Raw genomic sequence first — 27968 nt, forward strand, 5'->3', positions numbered from 1 at the left:
TCGCCCGTCTCCAGATGGTACAGAATGCAGCTGTTCGTCTCTTGACTGGCACACGAAAGCACGATCACATTTCACACATTTTGGTCTCTCTCCACTGGCTGCCTGTTCAGTATAGGATTCATTTTAAAATTCTTTTATTTGCTTTTAAATCCCTAAATGGTCTTGCCCCGTCCTACCTATCTGAGCTTCTTCACCCTTATACACCCGCCCGCTCTCTCAGGTCAGATGATCAGCTGTTCCTGATTGGGCCAAAAGACTAAGCGGAAGCTCAGAGGGGACCGTGCCTTTGCTGTGTCAGCTCCGAGATTGTGGAATGAATTGCCTCTACACGTTAAACAGGCCCCTTCTCTAGCTGTTTTTAAGTCACTCCTGAAGACATATCTATTCTCCGTGGCCTTTGTAGACCAGTAAGGTGTCGACTTATTTATTTACTTTATTTGCTTGGTTTTGCTGCGTGGTTCGTACTCGCGTTTTATGTCTTTTAATTTATTGTTGAATTTCATATGTAATTTACGCGCCTCGTGTTAGCTGTATGTTCTGTTGTTCTGCCTGTTTTATGATGTCTTGCTTATTTTTGTTTCTGTACAGCACTTTGGTCAGCTTTGGTTGTTTTTTAAGGTGCTTAACAAATAAAGTTATTATTATTATTATTACTTTCAAGAGAGAGCTAGATAAGGCTCTTAACGATAGCAGTCAGGTGATATGGGGAGAAAGCAGGAACAGGGTACTGATTGTGGATGATCAGCCATGATCATATTGAATGGCGGTGCTGGCTCTTAGGGCCGAATGGCCGACTCCTGCACCTGTAGTCTATGTTTCTGTGGTCCACGTTCCTCACAGACGCTGCCCGACCCGCCGAGTTACCCCGGCACTCTGTGACATTCTTCCCATGACGCCCCCACGTGACTCAGTGCCAATCACTGGTGGGGCCCCTTGGGGTGATGTCAGCAAGCCGTATGTGTGGCCCCTTGGATTGGGGGTGACGTCAAGGCGCCGGTCGTGCGCGCCGTACGTACGTGTGGCGGACGTCACAGCGCAGGCGGCTGGCTGGAGGACGTGCGGGTGGGCGGCTCGACACAGAGCCCGGAGGCTCGGCGCCCCAGGTCGATGTGGCCCCCCCCTTCTTCCACTTGTCTCCTCACCCCCCCACCCTGCTCCCCTCCGCTCACTTCCACCATCCTCATCCGCCTCCCCCCTCCACTTCCCTCCTCACCACCTCTCTGCTCCTTTCCCCCCCCTCTCTTCTCCCCCTCACCCCCTCTTATCTCCCCTCACTCCCCCTTAACCCCTCCCCCCATTCCTCCCACCCTTGCCCCCTGCCCATACACCCCCCCCCACCCCCCCCCCTTCAAGCACTAGTAATGTTCACATGTTAGTAATGTCCTGTTTGCCAGCTACGTTACAGAGATAGGTTGAATAAGTTAGGTCTTTATTCTCTGGAGCGCAGAAGGTTAAGGGGGGGACTTGATAGAGGTCTTTAAAATGATGAGAGGGATAGACAGAGTTGATGTGGACAAGCTCTTCCCTTTGAGAATAGGGAAGATTCAAACAAGAGGACATGACTTCAGAATTAAGGGACAGAAGTTTAGGGGTAATATGAGGGGGAACTTCTTTACTCAGAGAGTGGTAGCGGTGTGGAATGAGCTTCCAGTGGAAGTGGTGGAGGCAGGTTCATTGGTATTTAAAAATAAATTGGATAGGCATATGGATGAGAAGGGAATGGAGGGTTGTGGTATGAGTGCAGGCAGGTGGGACTAAGGGAAAAAAGTTGTTCGGCACGGACTTGTAGGGTCGAGATGGCCTGTTTCCGTGCTGTAATTGTTATATGGTTATATGGTTGTTGACCCTCTGTTTTCCCTCCTGCAGGGTTTAGGAGCTGTTGCTGTGGACGGAGAGACGGGGACGTGAAGGCGGTTAGGGTGCCGGTGAGCCCCTCCCATCTGCTCGGTGTGCGGGCTGAGCTTCAGTGAATGACCACATGGCGGGGCACAACAAGGAGAAACGTTATGAGTGTGACATGTGTGGCAAGGCCTGGCAGCACCCGTTCCAGCTGGAGACCCACCGGCGGGTGCACACGGGTGAACGCCCCTTCGACTGCTCGGAGTGCGGCAAGAGCTTCAAGACGGCGCAGGTCCTGAGGACCCACCGGCGGGTGCACACGGGAGAATGCCCCTTCGACTGCTCCGACTGCGGCAAGACCTTCAAGTCAGCGCAGGTCCTGAAGACCCACCAGCGGGTACACACGGGCGAGAAGCCCTATGGCTGCTCCACCTGTGGCAAGAGCTATGCCGGTTGGTCGGGGCTGCAGCAGCACCAGCGGGTGCACAGCAGTAAGCGGCCCTTCACCTGCTCCGACTGCGGCAAAGGCTTCAAGTCGTCCACGGAACCTGTTGATGCACAGGCGCCTGCACACCGGGGAGCGGCCCTACACCTGCAGCGACTGCGGGAAGGGCTTCACCCGCTCCAAAATCCTGATGGAGCACCAGCGCACCCACACCGACGAGCGCCCGTACACCTGCGCCCAGTGCGGCAAGGGCTACACCCGCTCCACCTATCTGCTGGAGCACCAGCGGACGCACGACGATGACCGTCCCATCCACGGGCCCTTCGGCTGCTCCGACTGCGGCAAGGACTTCAAGAGGGCAGACAAGCTGAAGATTCACCGGCGGGTGCACACGGGCGAGAAGCCCTATGGCTGCTCCGACTGCGGCAAGAGCTTCAAGACGAAGTATGAGCTGAAGAGCCACCGGCGGGTGCACAGCAGTGAGCGGCCCTTCACCTGCTCCGACTGCGGCAAAGGCTTCAAGTCATCCTCGGAACTGAACGTACACAGGCGCCTGCACACCGGGGAGCGGCCCTACAGCTGCAGCGACTGCGGGAAAGGTTTCAAGTCGTCCATGGAACTGAAACGGCACAGGCGCCTGCACACCGGTGAGCGGCCCTACACCTGCAGCGACTGCGGCAAAGGCTTCAAGACGTCCACGGACCTGAATGCGCACATGCGCGTGCACACCGGGGAGCGGCCCTTCAACTGCAGCGACTGCGGAAAAAGCTTCAAGTCGTCCACGGACCTGAAGATCCATAGGCGTCTGCACACCGGGGAACAGCCCTTCGCCTGCTCCGACTGCGGCAAAGGCTTCAAATCGTCCACGCACCTGAAGGTGCACTCACGCTTGCACACCGGGGAGCGGCCCTTCACCTGCTCCGACTGCGGCAAAGGCTTCAAGTCGTCGACGCACCTGAAGGTCCATATGCGCCTGCACACCGGTGAGCGGCCCTACACCTGCAGCGACTGCGGCAAGGGCTTCACCCAATCCGGCAGCCTGCAGCTGCACCAGCGCATCCACACCGGCGAGCGCCCCTTCACCTGCACCCAGTGCGGCAAGGGCTTCACCCGCTCCACCTATCTGCTGTCCCACCAGCGGGTGCACGCCGGCGACCATCCCGTCCCCAGCCCGGTGTGTGGAGAGCGCTTTGCCACGGCCTCCCACGCCCTGTCTCACCAGCGCGTGCACACCAGTGGCCAGCCCTACGATTGTTCACACTGTGGTGAGGCGTTTGACAGCTCGCGGGGGTTGCGGCAGCACCGGCGGATCCACGCCGGTGAGCGGCTGCTCCCACTGCAGCAAGCGTTTCAAGAGAGCACGGGGGCTGCGGGAGCACCAGCGGATACACACCAGAGAGAGACCCTTTGTGTGCGCTGAGTGTGGCAAGGGTTTCACCCGCATGTCCAGCCTGTGGCAGCACCGGCGTACCCACAGCGGTGAGCGTCCCTTCCCCTGCCCGTCCTGTTGCAAGGGCTTCACCCGCCTTGACCACCTGCTGGAGCACCGGCGAGTCCACACCGGCCAGCGCCCCTTCACCTGCCCGCTCTGTGGCAAGGCCTTTGCCCGCTCCTCCAGCCTGCTGGCACACCGCGACGTGGATAGGCACTGTTTAGGTAGACACAAAATGCTGGAAGGAATGGGTAACGTTTCAGGTCGAGACCCTTCTTCAGTCTCAACCCGAAACGTCACCCATTCCTTCTCTCATGAGATGCTGCCTGTCCCGCTGAATTACTCCAGCACTTTGTGTCCTGTTTTGTTAACAAGCATGTGCAGTTCCTTGTTTTTAAACCATTCTGGTTAACCATCTCTGCACCTTCCCCAAAGCCTCCACATCAGTCCTGTAATGGAGTGACCAGAACTGTATGCAATACTCCAAATGCTACCTGACCAATGTCCCTTCAAGCTGCACATATACATTCCTCTCTCCTTATCTCACACCCTTTTATCTCCTTATTTTCTCTCTCCTCTCTCACTTACTCCACTCATCTGCCGATCACCCCCTCATCTGTAAACAGAGTGTCAGTCTGAAGAAGGGTCCCGACATGACATGTCACCTATATCCATGTTCTCCACAGATGCTGCCTGACCTGCTGAGTTACTCCAGCACTCTGTGAAAAGTCACTTATACATGTTCTCTACAGATGCTGCCTGACCCGCTGAGTTACTGCAGCAGTTTGTGTTAGAGCCACAGTGTGATACAGTGTGGAAACAGGCCCTTCGGCCCAACTTGCTCACACCGACCAACATGTCCCAGCTACACTCGTCCCACCTGCCTGCTTTTGGCCCATATTCCTCCAAACCTGTCCTATCCATGTACGTGTCTAACTGTTTCTTCAACATTGGGATAGTCCCAGCCTCAACTACTTCCTCTGGCAGCTTGTTCCATGCACCCATCACCCTTTGAATGAAAAAGTAACCCCTCAGATTCCTAGTAAATCTTTTCCCCTTCACCTTGAACCCATGTCCTCTAACCCTCGATTCCCCCACTCTGGGCAAGAGATTCTGTGCATCTAACCAAATTGTGTTCAGATTCAGATTCAGATTCAGATTCAATTTTAATTGTCATTGTCAGTGTACAGTACAGAGACAACGAAATGCATTTAGCATCTCCCTTGAAGATTCTGTGCAAGATTCCAGCATCTTCAGTTTCTTGTGTCTCCCTCACCTATATACTGCTGATGAAGGGTCTCAACCTGAAACATCACCCATTCCTTCTCTCTCGAGATGCTGCCTGTCCCGTTGAGTTACTCCAGCATTTTGTGTCCAGGCTTTGTCCAGCCCCCATCTCTCTTTTCCAGCTTCCTCCCCCCACCCTCTCCAATCAGTCTGAAGAAGGGTCCTGACTCAAAACGTCATCTGTACCATTCCTTCTAAAGTAGTGGAGGAACTCAGTGGGTCAGGCCGCATCTGTAGAGGGAAGGGAATCTAAGGTGACCACTCCCACCTCTCTTTCCAACTTTCTCCACCCCCCCCACCCCCCACACCAAGCAGTCTGAAGAAGTGTCCTGACCTAGAATGTTGCCTGTCCATGCTCTCTAGAGGTGCAAGTTACTCCAGGAGATTGTGACACTTTTTGTAAACCAACATCTGCTGTTCCTGTATCTAGACTAGGCGTGCATTCCACCCTACACTTGCGCTCGATCCGCCAAGGCCTGCTGAATCTCCCGGTTGCCGACCATTTTAATTCCCCTTCCCACTCCCACACTGATCTTTCTGTCCTGGGCCTCCTCCATTGCCAGAATAAGGTGACACGCAAACTGGAGGAACAGCACCTCATAGCTTACAGCCCAATGACATGAACATTGAATTCTCCAAATTAAGGAGACACTTCCCTCCCTCCTCCCTTCGTAATCAAGTCCTGGAGTCTGTCCCGACCCCATCTCTTTTTCCAGCTTTATCTTTTGATTCAATCAGTCCAAAGAAGGGTCCAGACCCGACACGTCGCCTGTCCATTCCCCTCCAAAGTGCCGGTAGAACTCAGCAGGTCAGCCATCCGTGGTGGGAAACGGATGGAGATGTGTTCCTGTTATAAGCCCTCCTTGGCCCTGTCGAGAATGCGGTGTCCATTGTCCATTCTTGGGATGGGAGGCAAGGTCCGAGCCGACCAGTCATCGACATCACCCCCCCCCCCCCCCCCCCCCATGGGGCCATCTCTCCGTCATTCCTCTGTCTGCTCGCTGGGGAAAGGCATCAGGATTAATCCGGAGTCACCGCTTCCCTTCCCCCGGCCGTTCCCCCTCAACTCCGAACGTTGGGATCTCACTCTCCTCCCTTGGACGTCCACAAGACTCCGGCTGCGGTAAACGATGGCTTTTGCCCGTCAACCTGCTGGAGCCAAGTTGTGTTCCAATGAAATAAATGTCAAGCAAATAAAGATGTAGATAGGCCCCCAAATAATCAGTGTCAACCGGGTAGCGCCACCAGCACTGGATGCCTCGCCAACAGTCTGTCTCTGTCCCTTCTACTGTTTTTATTATTTTAAGTATGTTTTAAAAGTATGTTTTAGTGTTTCTTGGTTTGTTTTATGTGGGGGGGGGGGGGGGGAATTGGGGGAAACTTTTTTTCAGTCACTTACCTCGACGGAGATGCGATTTTTCTCCGTGTCGTATCTCCGTCCCCTCCGCGGCCTAACAACGTGGAGCGGTGCAGCCTTTCCTGAAGACCGGGCCCGGCGCTTCAAGCCGCAGGCGCGCGGACTTTAACCTCGTGGAGCCTGTGATCTTTGCCGAGGATCGCCTGTGAAGAGCTCCAACCGCGGGGCCTGTGGACTTTAACACCGTGAAGCCCGCGCGCGGTCTCCGGTAAGAAGAGGCCGACTCGGGAGCTCCGTGCTGCGGAGAGTTCCAATCCGTCCCGACGCCGGAGTTTCCATCGTCCCGACGCGAGGGCTTCGGACATCGGACCGTCGGCAGCGGCGACTGCGGAGGGTTCAACAGCCCCGACCACGGGTGAACAAACGAGGAAGGTGATTGAACTGTATTACCTTCCATCACAGTGAGGAATGTGGATTCCGCTGTGGTGGATGTTTATGTTACATTTTATTTTATGTGTCTGTGTGTCTTGTTGCTTTTTACTTAGTATGGCTGTATGGTCACTCCAATATCACTGTACCTTAATTGGTGCATGTGACAATAAATTCAAACTTGAACTTGATCAGCTTTCCTCTATATATTAAAAAAAAGAATAATGCTAACTGATCGTGCACGAGTGACGACTTGATTTCACTGCCAGGGCAGGGACATTCCCTGAGAGATTCGGGGGGGTTGGAAGAAGTTTCTTCTGTGTTTTTCCCCTCAGTTGTTGTCTGGGGAGGAAGGTGGCGGCACTCGGCCCGTCAGGGCTAGGATGCGCGGGAGGAAGGATGTGCTCAGATTGAGGCTTGGAAGGCTGAGTTTGCCTCCCCTGCCCCGATGCGCGGGGGGAGCATGCAAACTCCACACGGACAGAGTCGGTGGTCTCCCTGCCTGGAGACAGGCCCTTCGGTCCCTCTCGTCCATGCTACCCCGGGCTTTCTCCAACACAGCCTTGCACTGTTCTGCACTGGATATTGCATTTATTGCGTTTGTCATCACCGTGTGTACACTGTTTGCTCTGGCGGCTGCGTGTGAACGGGCGATTTCATCGCCTCGCGGTCAATGTGCAGAACAACAAACTAATAGAAACATAGAAAATAGGTGTAGGAGGAGGCCATTCGGCCCTTCGAGCCAGCACCGCCATTCATTGTGATCCTGACTGATCGTCCCAAATCAATAACCCGATTCATCTCCCCAGATCCCTTGATTCCACTAGCCCCTAGAGCTCCAGTGAATACAAGCCTAGTCTTTTCAATCTTTCCTCATATGAGAGTCTTGCCATCCCAGGGACCCCTCTTTAATAATTGACTCCAGCATCTTCCCCATCACAAAGTCAGGCTAACTGGTCTGTAATTCCCCGATTTCTCCTTTGCTCCTTTCTTGGAAAGTGGGATAACATTAACTATCCTCCAATCCACAGGAACTCATCCTGAATCTATAGAACATTGGAAAATGATCACCAATGCGTCCAATATTTCTAGAACCACCTCCCTGAGGACACTGGGATGCAGACCATCAGGCCCAGGGGATTTATCATCCTTCAGTCCCATTAGCCTACCCAATACTATTTCTCGCCTAATGAAAATTTCTTTCAGTTCCTCCAACTCATTAGATCCTCTAATGAAGCATCTGGAACACAGTTCTCCTGGGTTGCTGCAGGCTGAAGCATCAAACTACTACCGTGTTCAGTCCAATCAGTCCCACAGCACAGAGACACACAGCCATGCCTGTCGAAGCTAGTCCCACATGCCCGCGTCTGGCCCCTCACCCTCTCTGCCTTTCCCACCCATGCCTTTAGAAAGGAGTTGAGGAGGTATTTCTTTAGCCGGAGGGTGGTGTATCTGTGGAATTCATTGCCACAGACGGCGGTGGAGGCCAAGTCACCGGGTATTGTTTAGATTTCAGAGATACTGCGGGGAAACAGGCCCTTCGGCCCACCGAGTCCTTGCCATCCTGCACACACAATAGGGGCAATTTTACAGAAGCCAATTAACCTACAAACCTGCACATATTTGTACCATGAGTAAACACACACAGGTCATGGGGAGAACATACAAACTGTGTACAGACAGCACCCGTAGTCAGGATGGAACCCGGGTCTCTGGCGCTGTGAGGCAGCAACTTTACCGCTGCACCATGCCGCGCATTTTACAGCAGAGCTTGACAGACTCATGATTAGCGCGGGTGTCAGGGGTTATGGGGAGAAGGCAGGAGAATGGGGTTGAGTGGGAGAGATAGATCAGTCATAATTGAATGGTGGAGCAGACTCGATGGGTCGAATGGCCTAATCAGAATCAGAATCATACTTTATCAGTATGTTTTGCAACATACGAGGAATTTGATTTGTTATACAGTCGTACCAATAAAAAGCAACAAGACACACAAAATACATTTTAACATAAACATCCACCACAGTGACTCCTCCACATTCCTCACTGTGATGGAAGGCGAAAAAAAAACTTCAATCTTTTCCCTTCTTTGTTCTCCCGCGGTTGAGGACACTTGATCCTTCTGTTGTCATGGCGACCTTGGCTCCTGTAGCCGGCGGTCAGGCCCTTCACATCGGGCCAATCAAGTTCCCGCATCGGGGGGGGGGGGGGGGGGGGGAATCTAAGGTTGCCCTGCTCCGGGCGATCGTGTCCCGGGTCGGGACTAGGCGAACTTCCTGCGACTTTGAGCTTCCCGACATCAGTCTCTACCCGAGACTGCGAGCTCCTTGGTGTTAAAATCCGCAGGAGCGTCGATCCCAGGCAATAGACAACAGGTGCAGGAGTAGGCCATTCGGCCCTTCGAGCCAGCACAGTCTTTCAATGTAATCATGGCTGATCATCCCCAATCAGTACCCCGTTCCTGCCTTCCCCATATCCCCTGACTGCTATCTTTAAGAGCCCGATCTAGCTCTCTCTTGATAGTATCCAGATAACCACCCTCTGAGGCAGATAATTCCACAGACTCACAACTCTCTGTGAGAAAAAGTGTTTCCTCGTCCCTGTTCTAAATGGCTTACCCCCTATTCTTACACTGTGGCCCCTGGTTCTGGACTCCCCCAACATCGGGAACATGTTTCCTGCCTCTAGCGTGTCCAAACCCTTAATAATCGTAGGTAGACAAAAGTGTTGGAGAAGCTCAGCGGGTGCAGCAGCATTTGTGGAGCGAAGGAAATAGGCAACGTTTCGGGCCAAAACCCTTCTTCAGACTGATGTAGGGTAGGGGGGGCGGGGAAAAGAAAGGAGAAAGGAAGAGGAGCAGCCCGAGGGCTGAGGGAGAGCTGAGAAGGGGAGGAGACAGCAAGGGCTAACAGAAATTGGAGAAGTCAATGTTTATGCCGCGAGGGTGCAAACTGCCCAAGCGGAATATGAGGTGCTGCTCCTCCAAGTTCCGATGGTGCTCACTCTGGCCATGGAGGAGGCCCAGGATAGAAAGGTCGGATTCGGAATGGGAGGGGGAGTTGAAGTGCTGAGCCACCGGGAGATCAGGTTGGTTAATGCGGACTGAGCGGAGGTGTTCGGCGAAACTATCGCCAAGCTTATGTTTGGTCTCACAGATCAGCTGACATCTAGAGCAGCGGATGCAATAGATGAGGTTGGAGGTAACCATATAACCATATAACAATTACAGCATGGAAACAGGCCATCTCGACCCTTCTAGTCCGTGCCGAACACATAATCTCCCCTAGTCCCATATACCTGCGCTCAGACCATAACCCTCCATTCCCTTCCATATAACTATCCAATTTATTTTTAAATGATAAAAACGAACCTGCCTCCACCACCTTCACTGGAAGCTCATTCCACACAGCCACCACTCTCTGAGTAAAGAAGTTCCCCCTCATGTTACCCCTAAACTTCAGTCCCTTAATTCTCATGTCATGTCCCCTTGTTTGAATCTTTCCTACTCTCAGTGGGAAAAGTTTTTCCACGTCAACTCTGTCTATCCCTCTCATCATTTTAAAAACCTCTATCAAGTCCCCCTTAACCTTCTGCGCTCCAAAGAATAAAGCCCTAACTTGTTCAACCTTTCTCTGTAACTTAGTTGCTGAAACCCAGGCAACATTCTAGTAAATCTCCTCTGTACTCTCTCTATTTTGTTTGACATCCTTCCTATAATTAGGCGACCAAAATTGTACACCATACTCCAGAATTGGCCTCACCAATGCCTTGTACAATTTTAACATGTACATCCCCCTTCTATATATTTTATATATATATATATATATATATATATACTCAGGTGATGGAGGTGAACCTCTGTCGCACCTGGAATGACTGCTTGGGTCCTTGAACCGAGTCGAGGGGGGAGGTAAAGCGACAAGTGTAGCATCTCTTGCGTTTGCAAGGGTAAGTGCCCGGGGAGGGGGTGGTGCGGGAGGGAAGGGAAGAATTGACCAGGGAGTTACGGAGGGAGCGGTCTTTGTGGAAAGCAGACAGGGGGGGGGGGGGAGATGGGAAGATGTGGCGAGTGGTGGGGTCACGTTGGAGGTGGCGAAAATGATGGAGGACTATTTGTTGTATGTGACGGCTAGTGGGGTGAAAGGTGAGGACTAGGGGGACTCTGCCCTTGTTACGAGTGGGGTGGGGGGGGGGGGGGGGGAGAGAGAGAGCAGTGTTACGGGGTATTGATGAGACCCTGGTGACCGCCTCATCTATAGTACGGGAGGGGAACCCCTGTTCCCTGAAGAATGAGGACATCTCTGATGCCCTGGTGTGGAACACCTCATCCTGGGAGCAGATGCGGCGTAGACAGAGGAATTGGGAGTAGGGGATGGAGCAGGGTGGGAAGAAGTGTAGTCTAGATAGCCATGGGTGTTTCAATAGGATCCCATCTCACCCGTCTACATTCCAGAGTATACAAGCCCAGCCGCTCCATTCCATCAGCATATGGCAGTCCCGCCATCCCGGGAACTAACCTGGTGAACCTACGCTGCACTCCCTCAATAGCAAGAATGTCCTTCCTCAAATTCTGAGACCAAAACTGCACACAATAGTCCAGGTGTGGTCTCACTAGGGTCCTGTACAACTGCAGAAGGACTTCTTTGCTCCTTTGCTCCTCTTGTTATAAATGTTAAGGTTCAGTTCTTAAAACAGACAACTCACAAACTGTTAGGTAGACCAACACAAGCTTTACTGATCATTTAGCCGGCGAGAGTGCTAGGGGATACAAAGTCAAGAATGCCACAGATATTTAACCCTCCTGGGCCACCACTCTAATGAACAAAGACATACAAAATATTTTTATAGTATTTTGGAAAAGTAGTCAAAAGTTTATACAGAGTTGCAGCAACGACGTCTAACACATCAATCACAAACTGTTAATCACATTCTAAACAGTCAAAAGCACAACATTAACAATTCTGTCTTAACAATGTGTTCTTCAGTCAGTTTCCCACAGAAGTTCCTGTATACGGAAGCTACCAACTCCAAAGGAAATACATCCGCTCCCACTATTGTCAATGTCTTTTGCTTGGGCAAAACTGGGAGCAGCTTGAATGCAGTTTGAATGCTGGCCTCCAATTTCCTGATCACCCACCTCTTCTGCAGCACAGAATTACAAAGCTTCAGAACCCAAAGAAAGACAAATTACTCTTTACTAAATCAATACTAATTATAAAATATTGCACTACTATAATTTATTATTAACTAGGATATCATCATAAAGGCCAACATGCCATTAGCTTTCTTCACTGCCTCCTGTACCTGTATGCTCACTTTCAGTGGCTGATGAACAAGGACCCCCGATCTTGTTGTACCCAACTTGTGACCATAATCTGCCTTCCTGTTTTTGCCACCAAGCTCACATTTATTCACATAAAACTGCATCTGCCAACTCACCTAACCTGTCCAAGTCACCCTGCATCCTCATAGCATCCTCCTCACAGTTCGTGATGCCACCCAGCTTTGTGTCATCTGCAAATTTGCTAGTGTTACTTTTAATCCTTTCATCTAAATCATTAATGTACATTGTAAATAGCTGCGGTCCCAGCACCGAGTCTTGTGGAAGGAACCCCACTCGTTACTGCCTGCCATTCTGAAAGGGACCCGCTAATTCCTGCTCTTTGTTTCCCGTCTGCCAACTAATTTTCTATCCATGTCAGCTCTACGCCCAATCCCATGTGCTCAAATCTTTCCCACTAATCACATAAAGGGGACCTTATCAAATAGTTTATGAAAGTCCAGGTACACTACATTCACAGGCTCCCCTATTTTCCAAGTTACATCCTCCAAAAATTCCAGAGGATTAGTCAAGCATGATTTCCCCTTTGTAACGTCATGCTGACTCGGACCAATCCTGTTACTGTTATCGAAATGTGCCGTTATTTCATCTTTTGTAATTCACTCCAGCATCTTCCCCACCACCGAAGTCAGGCTAACTGGTCTATAATTCCCTGTTTTTCTTAAAAAGTGGGATAACATTAGCTACCGTCCAATCCACAGGAACTGATCCTGAATTTATAGAACATTGGAAAATGATCACCAATGCGTCCACGATTTCTAGAGCCACGTCCTTAAGTACCCTGGGATGCAGACCACCAGGCCCTGGGGATTTATCAGCCTTCAGTCCCATCAGTCCCAACACCATTTCCTGCCTAATGTGAATTTTCTTCAGTTCCTCTGTCACCCCAGATCCTCTAGCCACTAGTACATAGAAAATAGGTGCAGGAGGAGGCCCTTCGGCCCTTCATCCCCAATCAATAACCCATGCCTGCCTTCTCCCATCGCTTGATTCCACTAGTCCCTAGAGCTCTATCTAAATCTCTCTTAAATCCATCCAGTGACTTGGCCTCCATTGCCCTCTGTGGCAGGGAATGCCACAAATTCTCAACTCTCTGGGTGAAAAAGTTTTTTCTCACCTCAGTCTTAAATGGCTTCCCCTTTATCCAAAGACTGTGACCCCTGGTTCTGGACTCGCCCAACATTGGGAACATTTTTCCTGCATCTATCTTGTCCTGTCCTTTTATAAGTTTCTATAAGATCTCCCCTCATTCTTCTAAACTCAGAGAGATTGTTTGTGTCTTCCTTAGTGAAGTAGCTGTTCAGCTCGTCTGCCATTTCCTTGTTCCCCATAATAGAGAATAGCTAACAGGTGCAGGAGTAGGCCAATCGGGCCTTCGAGCCAGCACCGCCATTCAACGTAATCATGGCTGATCATCCTCAATCAGTACCCCTACCACGTTCCTGCCTTCTCCCCATATCATAGAACATAGAAAATAGGTACAGGAGTAGGCCATTCGGTCCGTCGGCAGAGAGTTCCAGAGATTCACCATTCTGTGTGTGAAAAATGTTTTTCTCATCTCGGTCCTGAAGGATTTACCCTTTATCCTTAAACTGTGACCCCCTTGTCCCGGACTTCCCCAACATCGGGAACAATCTTCCTGTATCTAGCCTGTCCAACCCCTTAAGAATTTTGTAAGTTTCTATAAGATCCCCCGTCAATCTTCTAAATTCTAGCGAGTACAAGCCGTGTCTATCCAGTCTTTCTTCATATGAAAGTCCTGACATCCCAGGAATCAGTCTGGTGAACCTTCTCTGTACTCCCTCTATGGCAAGAATGTCTTTCCTCAGATTTGGAGACCAAAACTGTACACAATGCTCCAGGTGTGGTCTCACCAATACCCTGTACAACTGCAGTAGAACCTCCCTGCTCCTACACTCAAATCCTTTTGCTATGAATGCTAACATACCATTCGCTTTCTTCACTGCCTGCTGCACCTGCATGCCTACTTTCAATGACTGGTGTACCATGACACCCAGGTCTCGTTGCATCTCCCCTTTTCCTATCCCGTAACTCCGCCATTTTTAAGAGCCTTATCTAGCCCTCTCTTGAGAGCATCCAGAGAACCTGCCTCCACCACTCCTTATTCTTAAACTGTGGCCCCTGGTTCTGGACTCCCTCAACATCAGGAACATGTTTCCTGCCTCTAGTGTGTCCAAACCCTTAACAATCTGATATGTTTCAATGAGATACCCTCTCATCCTTCTAAACTCCAGAGTATACAAGCCCAGCCGCTCTAGTCTCTCAGCATATGACAGTCCCACCATCCCGGGAATAATAAATTCACCTGTTTCAGTCTTCAAGGGTACAACTTTGGTCTTAACTAATTTTTTTCCTCTTCACATACCTAAAGAAGCTTTTACTATCCTCCTTTATATTCTTGGCTAACTTACCTTCGTACCTCATCTTTTCTCCCAGTATTGCCTTTTAAGTTATCTACAGTTGCTCTTTAAAAGTTGTCAAATCCCTTGGCTTCCCGCTCAACTTTGCTACATTGTGCTTCTCTTTTATTTTTATACTGTCCTTGACTTCCCTTGTCAGCCGCGGTGGCCCCTTACTCCCCCCTTTGGATCTTTCTTCCTCATTGGAAGATCTGATCCTGCACCTTTTGTATTATTCCCAGAAATACCTGCCGTTGCTAAATTGAGTGAAAACAGGACGAAGGAAATTGAGTTCAAGGAAAATGTAGAATAGATCATTGTTGGATAGATCAACGGGAGGCCACCATCGACTCCACAGTCAAAAAAGCCCAACAGAGGATGTACTTCCTGCGGCAGCTGGGAAAACACAATCTGCCACAAGCAATGCTGGTCCAGTTTTATTCTGCCACCGTAGAGTCTGTCCTCACCTTCTCCATCATGGTCTGTGGATCCGTTGGTGCTCCCGCAGCCCCCGTGCGCTCTTCAGATGCTCTCTGCAGTGGGAGCAGCTCGTGGGCACGCCGGTGCTGCCGCAACCCCCACGTGCTGTCAAACTCCTCATCGTAAGGCTCGTAAGGCTGACGCTGCTGAGACAGGGCGGGGGAGGCCATGGCAAAGTGCTCCTCACACACTGGGCTGGGGACGGGACAGTCGTCTTCGTCGTGCACCCTCTGGTGGGACAGCAGCTTGGTGGAGCAGGTGAAGCCCTTGCCGCACTGGGCGCAGGTGTAGGGGCGCTCGCCGGTGTGGGTGAGCTGGTGCTCACGCAGGTGATGGGAGCGGGTGAAGCTCCTGCCGCAGTCGCTGCAGGTGTAGGGCCGCTCCCCCGTGTGCAGGCGCCTGTGCACCTTCAGTTGCGAGGACGACTTGAAGCCTTTGCCGCAGTCGGAGCAGGTGAAGGGCCGCTCATCGCTGTGCATCCCCCGGTGCCGTTGTAGCCCCGACAACCGGGCAAAGCTCTTGCCGCAGGTGGAGCAGCCATAGGGCTTCTCGTCTGTGTGCACCCATCGGTGGACCATCAGGTCATACGCCCTCTTAAAGTCCTTGCCGCAGTCGGAGCAGCTGAAGGGCCTGGGGTTGTCGGTGTGGGTGCGCTGGTGCTGCAGCAGGCCGCTGGACTTGGTGAAGCCTTTGCTGCAGTCGCTGCAGATGTAGGGCCGCTCACCGGTGTGCAGGCGCCTGTGAACCTCCAGGACCGACGACGATTTGAAGCTCTTGCCGCAGGTGGAGCAGCCGAAGGGCCTCTCGCCGGAGTGCAGGCGGTAGTGCCGCAGCAGGGTCGTGTGGCGGGGGAAGTTCTTGTCGCACTCCGAGCAATCGAAGGGGCGTTCTCCCGTGTGCACCCGCCGGTGGTTCTCCAGCAGGTATGGGTGCTGCATGACCTTGCCACACAAGTCGCACTCATAACGCTTCTCCTTGTTGTGCCCCGCCATGTGGTCCTCCACCGAAGCTCAGCTCATCTTAGTTCAGACCGCACACCAAGCAAATGTGGGGGGAGGTACTCACTGGCAACCTGGCCTCCCTCAATGTCCGCTCACGTCCCCGTCTCTCCGTCCACAACGGCACCTAAACGTTGCAGGATGGGAACACAGAGGGATAATAAGCTGGCAAACAGGACATTACTGGCACTTATTCCGTGCGTTTATTGCGGAGGAAATGGTTATAAAATTCTGGGCGGCACAATGGCACAGCTACTGCCTCACCGCACGAGACTCGGGTTCGATCCTGACTACGGGTGCTGTCTGTACGGAGTTTGTATGTTCTCTCCTTGACATGTGTGGGTTTTTACTCCGGGTGCTCCAGTTTCCTCTAACATTTCAAAGATAGAAACATAGAAAATAGGTGCAGGAGTAGGCCATTCGGCCTTTCGAGCCTGCACCGTCATTCAATATGATCATGGCTGATCATTCAACTCAGTATCCTGTACCTGCCTTCTCTCCATACCCCCTGATCTCTTTAGCCACAAGGGCCACATCTAACCCCGTCTTAAATATAGCCAATGAACTAACTACCTTCTGTGGCAGAGAATTCCAGAGATTCACCACTCTCTGTGTGAAAAATGTTTTTCTCATCTCGGTCCTAAAAGATTTCCCCCTATCCTTAAAACTGACCCCTTGTTCTGGACTTCCCCAACATCGGGAACAATCTTCCTGCATCTAGCCTGTCCAACCCCTTAAGAATTTTGTACGTTCCTATAAAACCCCCCCATCAATCTTCTAAATTCTAGCGAATACAAGCCGAGTCTATCCAGTCTTTCTTCATATAAAGTCCTGACATCCCAGGAATCAGTCTGGTGAACGTTCTCTGTACTCCCTCTACGGCAAGAATGTCTTTCCTCAGATTAGGAGACCAAAACTGTACGCAATACTCCAGGTGTGGTCTCATTAAGACCCTGTACAACTGCAGTAGAACCTCCCTGTTCACTATACTCAAATCCTTTTGCTATGAATGCTAACATACCATTCGCTTTCTTCACTGCCTGCTGCACCTGCATGCCTACTTTCAATGACTGGTGTGCCATGACACCCAGGTCTCGTTGCATCTCCCCTTTTCCTAATCGGACACCATTGATGTTCAGGGTTGTAGATTAATCTTCTCCACAGATGCTGCCTGACCCGCTGAGTTACTCCAGCACTTTCCATGTCCATTTTCTCTACAGATGCTGCCTGACATGCTGAGTTACTCCAGCACTTTGTCATAGAGTCATACAGCATGGAAACAGGCCCTTCAGCCCAACACGCCCACACCGACCAACATGTCCCACCTGCACGTCCTTGCTTAGTCCATATCCCTCCACACCCACCATCCTTTGTTTCAAAAATGGAATAGTTCCGGCCCCCCCTCTCCTTCCTGGCATTACATACACCCACCATATTTGGCAAAAAAGTGGGAATATTATGGTTATAAGGCAAAAGTTGTTCGGCACGGACTTGTAGGGCCGAGATGGCCTGTTTCCGTGCTGTAATTGTTATATGTTATAAATCTTTTCCCCTTCACCTTAATTAAACCCATGTCCTCTGATCCTCGATTCCCCCACTCTGGGCAAGAGACTCTGTGCATCTCTGTGCGAGCAGGTACAGCAGGCAGTGATGAAAACTAATGGCATGTTGTCCATCATAACAAGAGTTGAGAAAAGGACCAAAGAGGTCCTTCTGCAGTTGTATAGGGCCCTAGTCAGACCACACCTGGTGTATTGTGTGCAGTTTTGATCCCGTAATTTGAGGAAGGACATTCTTGCTATTGAGAGAGTGCAGCGTAGGTTTACAAGGTTAATTCCCGGGATGGCGGGACTGTCATATGTTGAGAGAATGAAGCGGCTGGGCTTGTATATTCTGGAATTTAGAAGGATGAGAGGAGATCTTTAGAAGGATGAGAGGATTTCTTATTGAGACATACAAGATTATTAAGGGCTTGGACACGCTAGAGGCAGGAAACATGTTCCCGATGTTGGGGGAGTCCAGAACCAGGGGCCACAGTTTAAGAATAAGTAGTAAGCCATTTAGAACAGAGACGAGGAAAAACTTCTTCATCAGAGAGTTGTGAATCTGTGAAATTCTTTGCCTCAAAAGGCAATGGAATACTTTCAAAAAGAGAGTTAGATAGAGCTCTTAAAGATAGCGGAGTCAAGGGATATGGGGAAAAGGCAGGAACGGGGTACTGATTGTGGATGATCAGCCTTGATCACAGTGAATGGTGGTGCTGGCTCGAAGGGCCGAATGGCCTACTCCTGCACCTATTGTCTATTGACAATTCCCCTCATGATTTTGTACAACTCTATAAGATCACCCCTCATCCTCCTGCGCATCAAGGATTAGAGACCCAGCCTACTCAACCTCTCCCTGTAGCTCACACCCTCTAGTCCTTTGTGTCTATCTTCTCCACAGATGCTGCCTGACCCTCCCCACCCACCCCCCCACCCCCCGACACAGAGGGGGGTGAGGGTGAGTGGGGGATAGGGGGGGTGGGTGAGTGGGAAAAGGGGGTGGGGGGGGAGGGCGGTGTGGAGGTGGGAGTTAGGGGAGGGTGGGAGGGTGGGGAGTGCGAGGGGGGGGAGTGGAGAGGTGGAGGGTGAGTGGGAAAGGGGGTGTGAGTGGGGGGTGGGGAAGGAAGTGGGGGGGGGGTGAGGTTGAGTGGGAGGGGGGGTGAGTGGAGGGGGGGGGAGGGTGGGGGCTGGTGAGTGGGAAAGGGGGTGTAGGTGGGGGGTGAGTTAGTGGAAGGGGGGAGGGGGGAGGGGGGAGGGGGGTGCGGGGGCGGTGAGTGGGAGGAAGGGGGGTGAGGGTGACCGAGTGGGAGGGGTGGAGGGGGGGGGAGGGGGGGGGGGGGGGGGTGAGGGGGTGGGGGGAGGGGGGAGGGGAGTGGGGTGAGGGGCAGGGTGAGGTGAGTGGGGGGGGGGAGGGTGAGTGGGGGGGGGGGAGGGAGTGAGAGGGGGGGGGGGGTGAGGGTGAGTGGGGGGGGAGGAGGTGAGGGTGAGTGGGGGAGTGGGTGAGGGTGAGTGGGGGGAGGGGGGTGAGGGTAAGTGGGGGGGGGGAGGGAGGGGGAGGGGGTGAGTGGGGGGAGGGATGAGTGGGGGGATGGGTTGAGGGTGAGTGGGGGGAGGGGGGGGGGGAAGGTGGGGGTGAGTGGGGGAGGGGGTGAGTGGGGGGGGTGAGGGTGAGGATGAGTGGGGGAGGGGGGGTGAGTGGGGGGGGAGGGGGGGTAGGGGTGAGGGTGAGTGGGGGGTGAGGGTGAGTGGGGGGGGGGGGTGAGTGGGGGGGGAGGGGGTGAGGGTGAGGGGGGGAGGGGGGGGGTGTTGTGAGGGTGCGAGTGGGGGGAGGGGGGTGAGTGGGGGGGGGAGGGGGTGAGGTGTGAGTGGGGGGTGGTGAGGATGAGGGTGAGTGGGGGGGGTGAGGGTGAGGGGGGGAGTGGGTGGGGTGAGTGGGGAGGGGGAGAGGGTGAGGGGGGAGGGGGTGAGGGGGGTGGGGGGAGGGGTGAGAGTGGGGGGAGGAGGGGGGTGAGGTGGGGGAGGGGGTGAGTGGGGGAGGGGGGGAGGGTGAGGGGGTGAGGGGGTGAGGATGAGTGGGGGGGGGTGAGGGGGTGAGTGGGGGGGAGGGTGAGGTGGGTGGGGGGGTGGGGTGGAGTGGGGGGGAGGTGGGGGGGGGAGGGGAAGTGGGGGGGGAGGGGGTGAGGGTGAGGGTGGGTGGGGAGGGGGGGAGTGGGGGGGGGGAGGGGGTGGGTTTGGGGGTGAGTGGGGGTGAGGGTGAGGGGTGTGTGGGGGGGAGGGGGAGGGTGAGTGAGTGGGGGGGGGGGTGAGGGTGAGGGTGAGGGAGGGGAGTGGGGGTGAGGGGTGAGTGGGGGAGGGGGTGAGGGGGGGGGGGGGTGAGGGTGAGGGGGGGGTGAGGGGGTGAGTGGGGGGAGGGGGAGGGGTGAGTGGGGGGTGGGGGTGCGTGGGGGGGAGGGGGGGGGGGGAGTGGGGGGGTGGGGTGAGTGAGGGGGGGTGAGGGTGCGTGTGGGTGGGAGGGGGGGGGGGAGTGGGGGGGAGGGGGTGAGGGGGGGTGTGAGGGGGTGAGGGGGGGGAGGGGGGGTGCAGGGAGGGGGGGGGGGGAGGGGGGGGGTGGGGGGGGGGGGGGGAGGGGGGGGGGGAGGGGGGGGGGAGGGGGGGGGAGGGGGGAGGTGAGGGTGAGGGGGGGGGGGGGGGGGGGGGGGGGGGGGGGGGGGGGTGGGGGGAGGGGTGGGGGTGAGGGAGGGGGGGGGGGGGGGGGGGTGGGGGGGAGAGGGTGGGGGTGGGGGGTGGTGGGGGGGAGGGGGTGAGGTGAGTGGGGGGGGGGGGTGAGTGGGGGGGAGGGGGTGAGTGGTGGGGTGGGGGGGGGGAGGTGAGGTGAGGGGGGGTGAGTGGGGGTGAGGGGGGTGAGGGGTGGCGTCAGTGGGGGGGGGTGAGTGAGGGGGAATGGGGGAGTGGGGGGGGAGGGGGGGGTGAGTGGAGGGAGTGGCGTCAGGGATGGGGGTGAGTGGGGGGGGGGGGGGAGGGGCGCCGCACCGACCTGGGGGCCGCTGAGCATCGGGGAACCGCCTCGAGCCAACCGTCCGCCCACCGTGACGTCAGTCCGCCTGCCCTGCGCCGTGACGTTAGTCCGGCCCGCCTGCCCTGCGCCGTGACGTCAGTCCGGCCCGCCCACCCTGCGCCGTGACGTCGGTCCGTCCGCCCGCCCTGCGCCGAGACGTCCGCCCGCCCGCCCGCCCTGCGCCGTGACGTCGCCAGAGCGCGGGAGGGAGGCTGAGTTGACGCTGGTTTTAAACCGGAGGCGGACACAAGATGGCGGGGACACTCAGCGGGGAACGTTGAGAGAAACACAAGGGGGTTGGCGACTGGCGACGTTTCGGGGGGAGGTCGAGGCCCTTCTTCAGACTGAAGGTAGACACAAAATGCCGGAAACAGTAACTTTGTCATAGATGTTGGACCAAAACGCTGGAGAAACTCAGCGGGTGAGAGAGGCGTCGTCTGTGGAGCCAAGATGGGAATGGGCGCCGTTTCGGGTCGACACCCTTGCTTCTTTCTTCAGACTGTTTTTCCCCGAGTCACAGATGTAATGTCTTGTGTGGGACCCTGTTGTGACTCGCACAATGAATACACGTCCCACATCTTGTGAGAAGAGTTTATTGCCAACAACTCACAGAAACCTCTGGAAGATAGCAATGTTACAACATTTTGAGATTTAAAAAAAAATCAAGTCTGCAATTTGTCCCATCAGATAAAGCATAAAAAGAAATTTAATTTGATACCTAATTCACTTTCATATCTTCAGTATTAAAATAGTTATGGTAATTTTCATACGCGGAAAATAGCCTCTTGTTCCCTATAGGGTGATTTCACGAAAGGTCACTGGAGCGTAGATCCGCACCCACGTGACGAAAATCTGAAGTGGAGGACATGCTATACATCCGGCACATGTTAGTGAATGGGAAAACACGCACTTTCACACCCCTTAAAAACATCGAAAACGGCCAGTTTTTGAGCTGCAATTTACTGTGCCAGTCGGGTGTGAGGCACAGCTACCTAAATTTACAGTCCAAAAAAAAGATAGAAACTAAGGTAAATTCAAGAGGGAGCTGAAGGTGCAAATCCAGCGGAAATGCTTATCGGACATTTGCCGTGGAGATTTAAAGATCCAAAATATCGGGAATTATCGCGTTTGCTCGCTGCATTTCATCAAAAGTAAGGCATTATTGACTTTTTTTATCATTATTGATAAAATGCAGCGAGCAAACGCGATAATTCCCGATATTTTGGATCTTTAAATCTCCACGGCAAATGTCCGATAAGCATTTCCACTGGATTTGTACCTTCAGCTCCCTCTTGAATTTACCTTAGTTTCTATATTTTTTTTGGACTGTAAATTTAGGTAGCTGTGCCTCACGGTCACCCCGACTGGCACAGTAAATTGCAGCTCAAAAACTGGCCGTTTTCGATGTTTTTAACGGGTGTGAAAGTGCGTGTTTTCCCATTCACTAACATGTACCGGATGTATAGCATGTCCTCCACTTCAGATTTTCGGTCACGTGGGTGCGGATCTACGCTCCAGTGACCTTTCGTGAAATCACCCTATTGCTTTTCCATTGACTTAACCTAATCTGAGGAAAGACATTCTTGCCGTAGAGGGAGTACAGAGAAGGTTCACCAGACTGATTCCTGGGATGTCAGGACTTTCATATGAAGAAAGACTGGATAGACTTGGCTTGTACTCGCTAGAATTTAGAAGATTGAAGGGGGAATCTTATAGAAACTTACAAAATTCTTAAGGGGGTTGGACAGGCTAGATGCAGGAAGATTGTTCCCGATGTTGGGGAAGTCCAGAACAAGGGGTCACAGTTTAAGGATAAGGGGGAAATCTTTTAGGACCGAGATGAGGAAAACATTTTTCACACAGAGAGTGGTGAATCTGTGGAACTCTCTGCCACAGAGGGTAGTTGAGGCCAGTTCATGGGCTATATTTTAAGAGGGAGTTAGATGTGGCCCTTGTGGCTAAGGGGATCAGGGGAAGGTGGTAGCAGACTATTATCTAAATGGTGGCCGATTGGGAAAGGGGGAGATGCAGGGAGACCTGGGTGTCATGGTACACCAGTCATTGAAGGTAGGCATGCAGGTGCAGCAGGCAGTAAAGAAAGCGAATGGTATGTTAGCTTTCATTGCAAAAGGATTTGAGTATAGGAGAAGGGAGGTTCTACTGCAGTTGTACAGGGTCTTGGTGAGACCACACCTGGAGTATTGCGTACAGTTTTGGTCTCCAAATCTGAGGAAGGACATTATTGCCATAGAGGGAGTGCAGAGAAGGTTCACCAGACTGATTCCTGGGATGTCAGGACTGTCTTATGAAGAAAGACTGGATAGACTTGGTTTTATACTCTCTAGAATTTAGGAGATTGAGAGGGGATCTTATAGAAACTTACAAAATTCTTAAGGGGTGGACAGGCTAGATGCAGGAAGATTGTTCCCGATGTTAGGGAAGTCCAGGACAAGGGGTCACAGCTTAAGGATAAGGGGGAAATCTCCTTTAAAACCGAGATGAGAAGAAACTTTTTCACACACAGAGTGGGAATCTCTGGAACTCTCTGCCACAGAGGGTAGTTGAGGCCAGTTTCATTGGCTATATTTAAGAGGGAGTTAGATGTGGCCCTTTGTGGCTAAGGGGATCAGGGGGTATGGAGAGAAGGCAGGTACAGGATACTGAGTTGGATGATCAGCCATGATCATATTGAATGGCGGTGCAGGCGCGAAGGGCCGAATGGCCTACTCCTGCACCTAATTTCTATGTTTCTAAAGCATATAATTAGTTAATTACCTAATTGAAGCTAATTATAAAATTGGCCGTTGTGACGGAAATAGTAATAAACCCAGACGGCCTTGAAAATTCAAAAATGTGATATTCTCAAGATCAGAACTTTAATATTATGTATTATATGCTATAAATCCGCAACGGACAGGTAAATAAATTACAATTTCTAGCAATAGACAAGTCATTATGGAGAAGATCAGTTGCTAGCTGGTACATTGGCATATCATAATCAGTAGCATCATCATACTCCTCAGATTGTAACCAATAAGCAACTCTGTACACCTTGTTTTTCCTCAACTTTTCAATTTTGGCATTATAAACTACAAGTTTTTGCTCTTCAAACCACGCATGACATGCCTTTCCACCCACTACTTTCCCATTAAGTATGTCCTGTAGATTCTATTTCTTAAGCAAAGGATTTTTTTTTAAATAGCTTAAGTATCCAAATAACAAACTAATCCCATTCACACAAGAATTCACAATACAGGTGCACAACCTTTTATTCGAAAGCCTTGGGACCAGACACTTGTCGGATTTCGGACATTTTCGGATTTCCGAATGGAAGATTTTTTGCGTAGATTAGGAAGGTAGCGCGGGCGGCTTGAAAAGTCTGAAGTGGCTGCCTCCTCCCCGGAGACTGGGGAATCATTGTAAATCATTGCATAAATGTTAGTCAGTTAGTTTGGAGGGATTTTATGTGGTGGTGTGGGTGGGGGGGGGGTAAAGGGGGGAAACTTTGATTCTTAGTCCCCTACCTGGTCGGCGACTCCCAACATCGCGGAGCTGGGGGCTCCGTCCGGTCGCGGGCAGCGCCGGTTGGAGCTCCGACCCCGGCAACTCTACCCCTGGCTGCGAGGCGCTCCAAATCCAGCGCCGCCCGCGGCCGGACGCCCGCAGCCCCAGCTCCGCGAATGTTGGGAGTCGGCGGCCACGGCGCTCCGGAGCTTACCGCACGGCGACCCGGTAAGGCATTGCCCATTCCCCGCTGGTATCCCAGCGCTGCGACGCCGCTGACTCCCAACATTCGCGGAGCTGGGGCTGCGGGCCACCGGCCGCGGGCGGCGCTGGATTTGGAGCACCTCGCAGCCAGGGGTAGAGTTGCCAGGGTCGGAGCTCCAACCGGCGCCGCCTGCGGCCGGACACCCACAGCCCCAGCGCTGCGGAGCTTACTGCACGGCGACCCGGTAAGGCATTGACCGCTCCCCGCTTCTCCGACCAGGTAGGGGACTAAGAATTAAAGTTTACCCCTTCACCCCCCCTCCACATAAAAGCCCTCCAAACTAACTGACTAACATTTAAGCAATGATTTACAGATATTTAAGTGTCTCCCCGGTCTCCGGGGAGGAGGCAGCCGCTACAGTAGTACAGACCTGGGTTGACCGTGGGTCGTTTCGGGTCAAGTTTGGCACCAAACGCGAGCTTTGATGTGTAGACGACATCCTGGAAAATATGTCCGGTTTTCGGAGTTTTTTTGTTTCCGGAACACCGGATAAAAGGTTGTGCACCTGTATAACATGATTTTTAAATCTCACTGTCATGAATTTATATGCCAGATGGATGGAATTTAATCTTTAATTCCCATAAATTAATCCAGAAACATCCACTCAAAATATAATCAAAATTATTGTTTTTTGCACAATACATGTGACTCAAACTGTTGCAAACTGAAGTTTAAAAACTAGACTAAGTGGGACCGGTTGTGTTCCATGTTCACACGGGAGGGCTGGTACCCCACCGCAATATTCCAGCTCTCTACCAATTCCAATATTGGTGGCCAGTGGGGTGGGGGGGGGGGGCTTTCTGGAGTGCTGGTATGGGTGATGTGGGCTGAAGGGACTGGTCTCCAGGGGGCTCAAATGGACATTGTGGGCCAAATGGAATTTTGTGGTGGCGGCTCAGTCCCTCAAGCCTAATGTGCTGGCAGCTCACTCACGACTGGTGGGCTGGCAGTTGACTCATGGCTATTCCTTGAAAGTCCATTTCAAGTAAGATGCAAGGCCACCAATTTAAATCCATGTTTCTACCATTTCAAACCGGGTGCAAGGCCACCAAATTCAAGTGCAGTTTCTTACCACTTCAAGCAGGGAGCAAGGCCACCAAATTTAGGTGCAGTTTCCTACCACTTCAAGCAGGGTGCAAGGCCACCAAAATCAAATGCAGTTTCATACCATTTCATGCAGGGTGGAAGGCCACCACATTCAAATGCAGTTTCATAGCATTTCATGCGGGGTGCAAGGCCACCGCATTCAAATGCAGTTTCATAGCATTTCATGCAAGTGCAAGGCCACCACATTCAAATGCAGTTTCATACCATTTCAAGCAGGGTTAAACCACCATAAAACCACACAAAACACCACACTCACAGTTCAGTAGACATTCTGTGTTCAGTTGATTCACAGCTCAGACCGAGTCGTGACCTCTCCCCTCCGCATCATCATGCAGAGACTGAGCCATCATACCTACACTTTCGGGTTTATAATCCCTCCCTTTCCCCCCCCCCCCCCTCCCACCGGAAAAGATGTGGCCTTCATGGCGTGATTGACAGGAGAGCGATTCTCAATATTTTTTAAACATTAATAACACTTTTATTTTTCATTGATGGGAAGAATCCTCTGCCCCTGATGAGCAGAGGAGGACCGAGTAAGATGGCCAAAAATCACAGCCGTAAGTGGTAGCATTTTATCTAAAATCAATATACAGTGTTAACAGGGAGTTGTCAAGTTTAGACCACCAACCATTTGCAGTGCTTTCACTTCAACCCGAACCCCCGCCAACCATTTGCAGCGTTTTCACATCAGCCCAAACCCCCGCCAACCATTTGCAGTGCTTTCACTTCAGCCCAAACCCCCGCCAACCATTTGCAGTGCTTTCACTTCAGCCCAACCATATTTTCATTTTCAAACCACATTAAGGGTACTCAAGGTCAGTAAAACCACACTGACAGTTTTGTAGAAATGTGTTCAGTGTTATTCGCAGCTCAGACTGAGAGACGTGACCCTCTCACTTCCCCCATCTTGCAGAGACTGAGTGAGGCACAACACTTCCGGGTTTTATAATCCCTCCCCCTCCCACCAGCAAGGGCAGCAGAGAGAATGTCAACATTTTTTAAACATTAATAACTCTTATTTTTCATCGATGGGAAAAATCCTCTTGTCCTGCGCAGCTGAAGGGGACTCTGAGTAAGATGGCCAAAAATCAGCCTTAAGTGGCAGCATTGTTTCTAAAATCATGAAACAGAAAAACAGGAAGTGGTTAAGATGTTACTTTTAGTAATATAGATAAAGTGCCATCAAAGCCATTTACATTTGGCTTCATTTAATTCAGCAGAACATTTGTACACATTTCCCATATATTTTCCTTCAGTATTCTTCTGCATTCGATTTAAAGTCTGCTGATGAACTTTAATATCCACATAATGATTTACATTAGAATCAATTAAGAGTGCTAGCGTTTTCCTGTTTAACCTCAAAACCTGGAAACTCTAGGGTTCTGTCTCATTGCCTCTCGCTGCGTCCGGGAGACTGGCTCCCGCCACTCGCACAATGAATACACATCCGACATCTTGTAAGAAGAGTTTATTTCCAACAACTAACAGAAACTTCTAGAAGGAGACGTGTTGTCAGTCACGAGGCGCAGGCGCACTCGCCAGCTTTTCCTACTTCAGATTCAGATTCAATTTTAATTGTCATTGTCAGTGTACAGTACAGAGACAACGAAATGCATTAACAGTTTTGTAGACATGTGTTCAGTGTTATTCGCAGCTCAGACTGAGAGACGTGACCCTCTCACTTCCCCCATCTTGCAGAGACTGAGTGAGGCACAACACTTCCGGGTTTTATAGTCCCTCCCCCTCCCACCAGCAGGGGCAGCAGAGAGAATGGCCTCAAGGGGGCGCTGGCATTGACGTCACATCTCCCCCCTTCAACTTTATTTACATTACAATAGTCACAGTGTGGGAACGGGCCCTTCGGCCCATCACGCCCTTCAGGCCCTTAATTAAGAATAAGGGTTTGAACATTTAGAACGGAGAGTGAGGAAAAACATTTTCACCCAGAGAGTAGTGAATCTTGGTTCTTGGTTTCCTGGTCCTCCAAAAATATTCCAAATGGAATTTAAACTGAGAGGTGGTGGAGGGTGGACTTCAACAAAATAGAGTCCTTGGGGGGGGGGTGGGGGGAAGAGCTACTTTTAATTTAGTTGCGTCTGGTAGGGTGACTATGGTAGGGTTATCTGTGGAATTCTCTGCCTTCAGAAGGCGGTGGAGGTCAACCCGAGGTAGATGGGCTGAATGCTTAAGGAATAACTGCAGATGCTGGATTGAATCGAATGTAGACACAACGTGTCACTTTTTAAGAAAGGGGGGAGAGAGAAAACAGGGAATTATAGACCAGATAGCCTGACATCGCTGGTGGGGAAGATGCCGGAGTCAATTCAAAAAGATGAAATAGCAGCACATTTGGATAGCAGTAACAGGATCGGTCCGAGTCAGCATGGATTTACGAAGGGGAATTCATGCTTGACTAATCTTCTGGATTTTTTTGAGGATGTAACTAGGAAAATGGGCAAGGGAGA

At 52.0% G+C, this 27968-nt stretch overlaps 1 pseudogene; it reads left to right on the top strand.

Annotated features, from left to right (window-relative positions):
• Positions 1 to 1467: 1467 nt before the first annotated feature.
• The window catches only part of LOC129716219 (zinc finger protein 271-like), a 29573-nt pseudogene continuing 3072 nt past the window's right edge, over positions 1468 to 27968 (top strand).

Source organism: Leucoraja erinacea, unplaced genomic scaffold, assembly GCF_028641065.1.
Source record: "Leucoraja erinacea ecotype New England unplaced genomic scaffold, Leri_hhj_1 Leri_189S, whole genome shotgun sequence".
Taxonomy (NCBI): Eukaryota; Metazoa; Chordata; class Chondrichthyes; order Rajiformes; family Rajidae; genus Leucoraja; species Leucoraja erinaceus.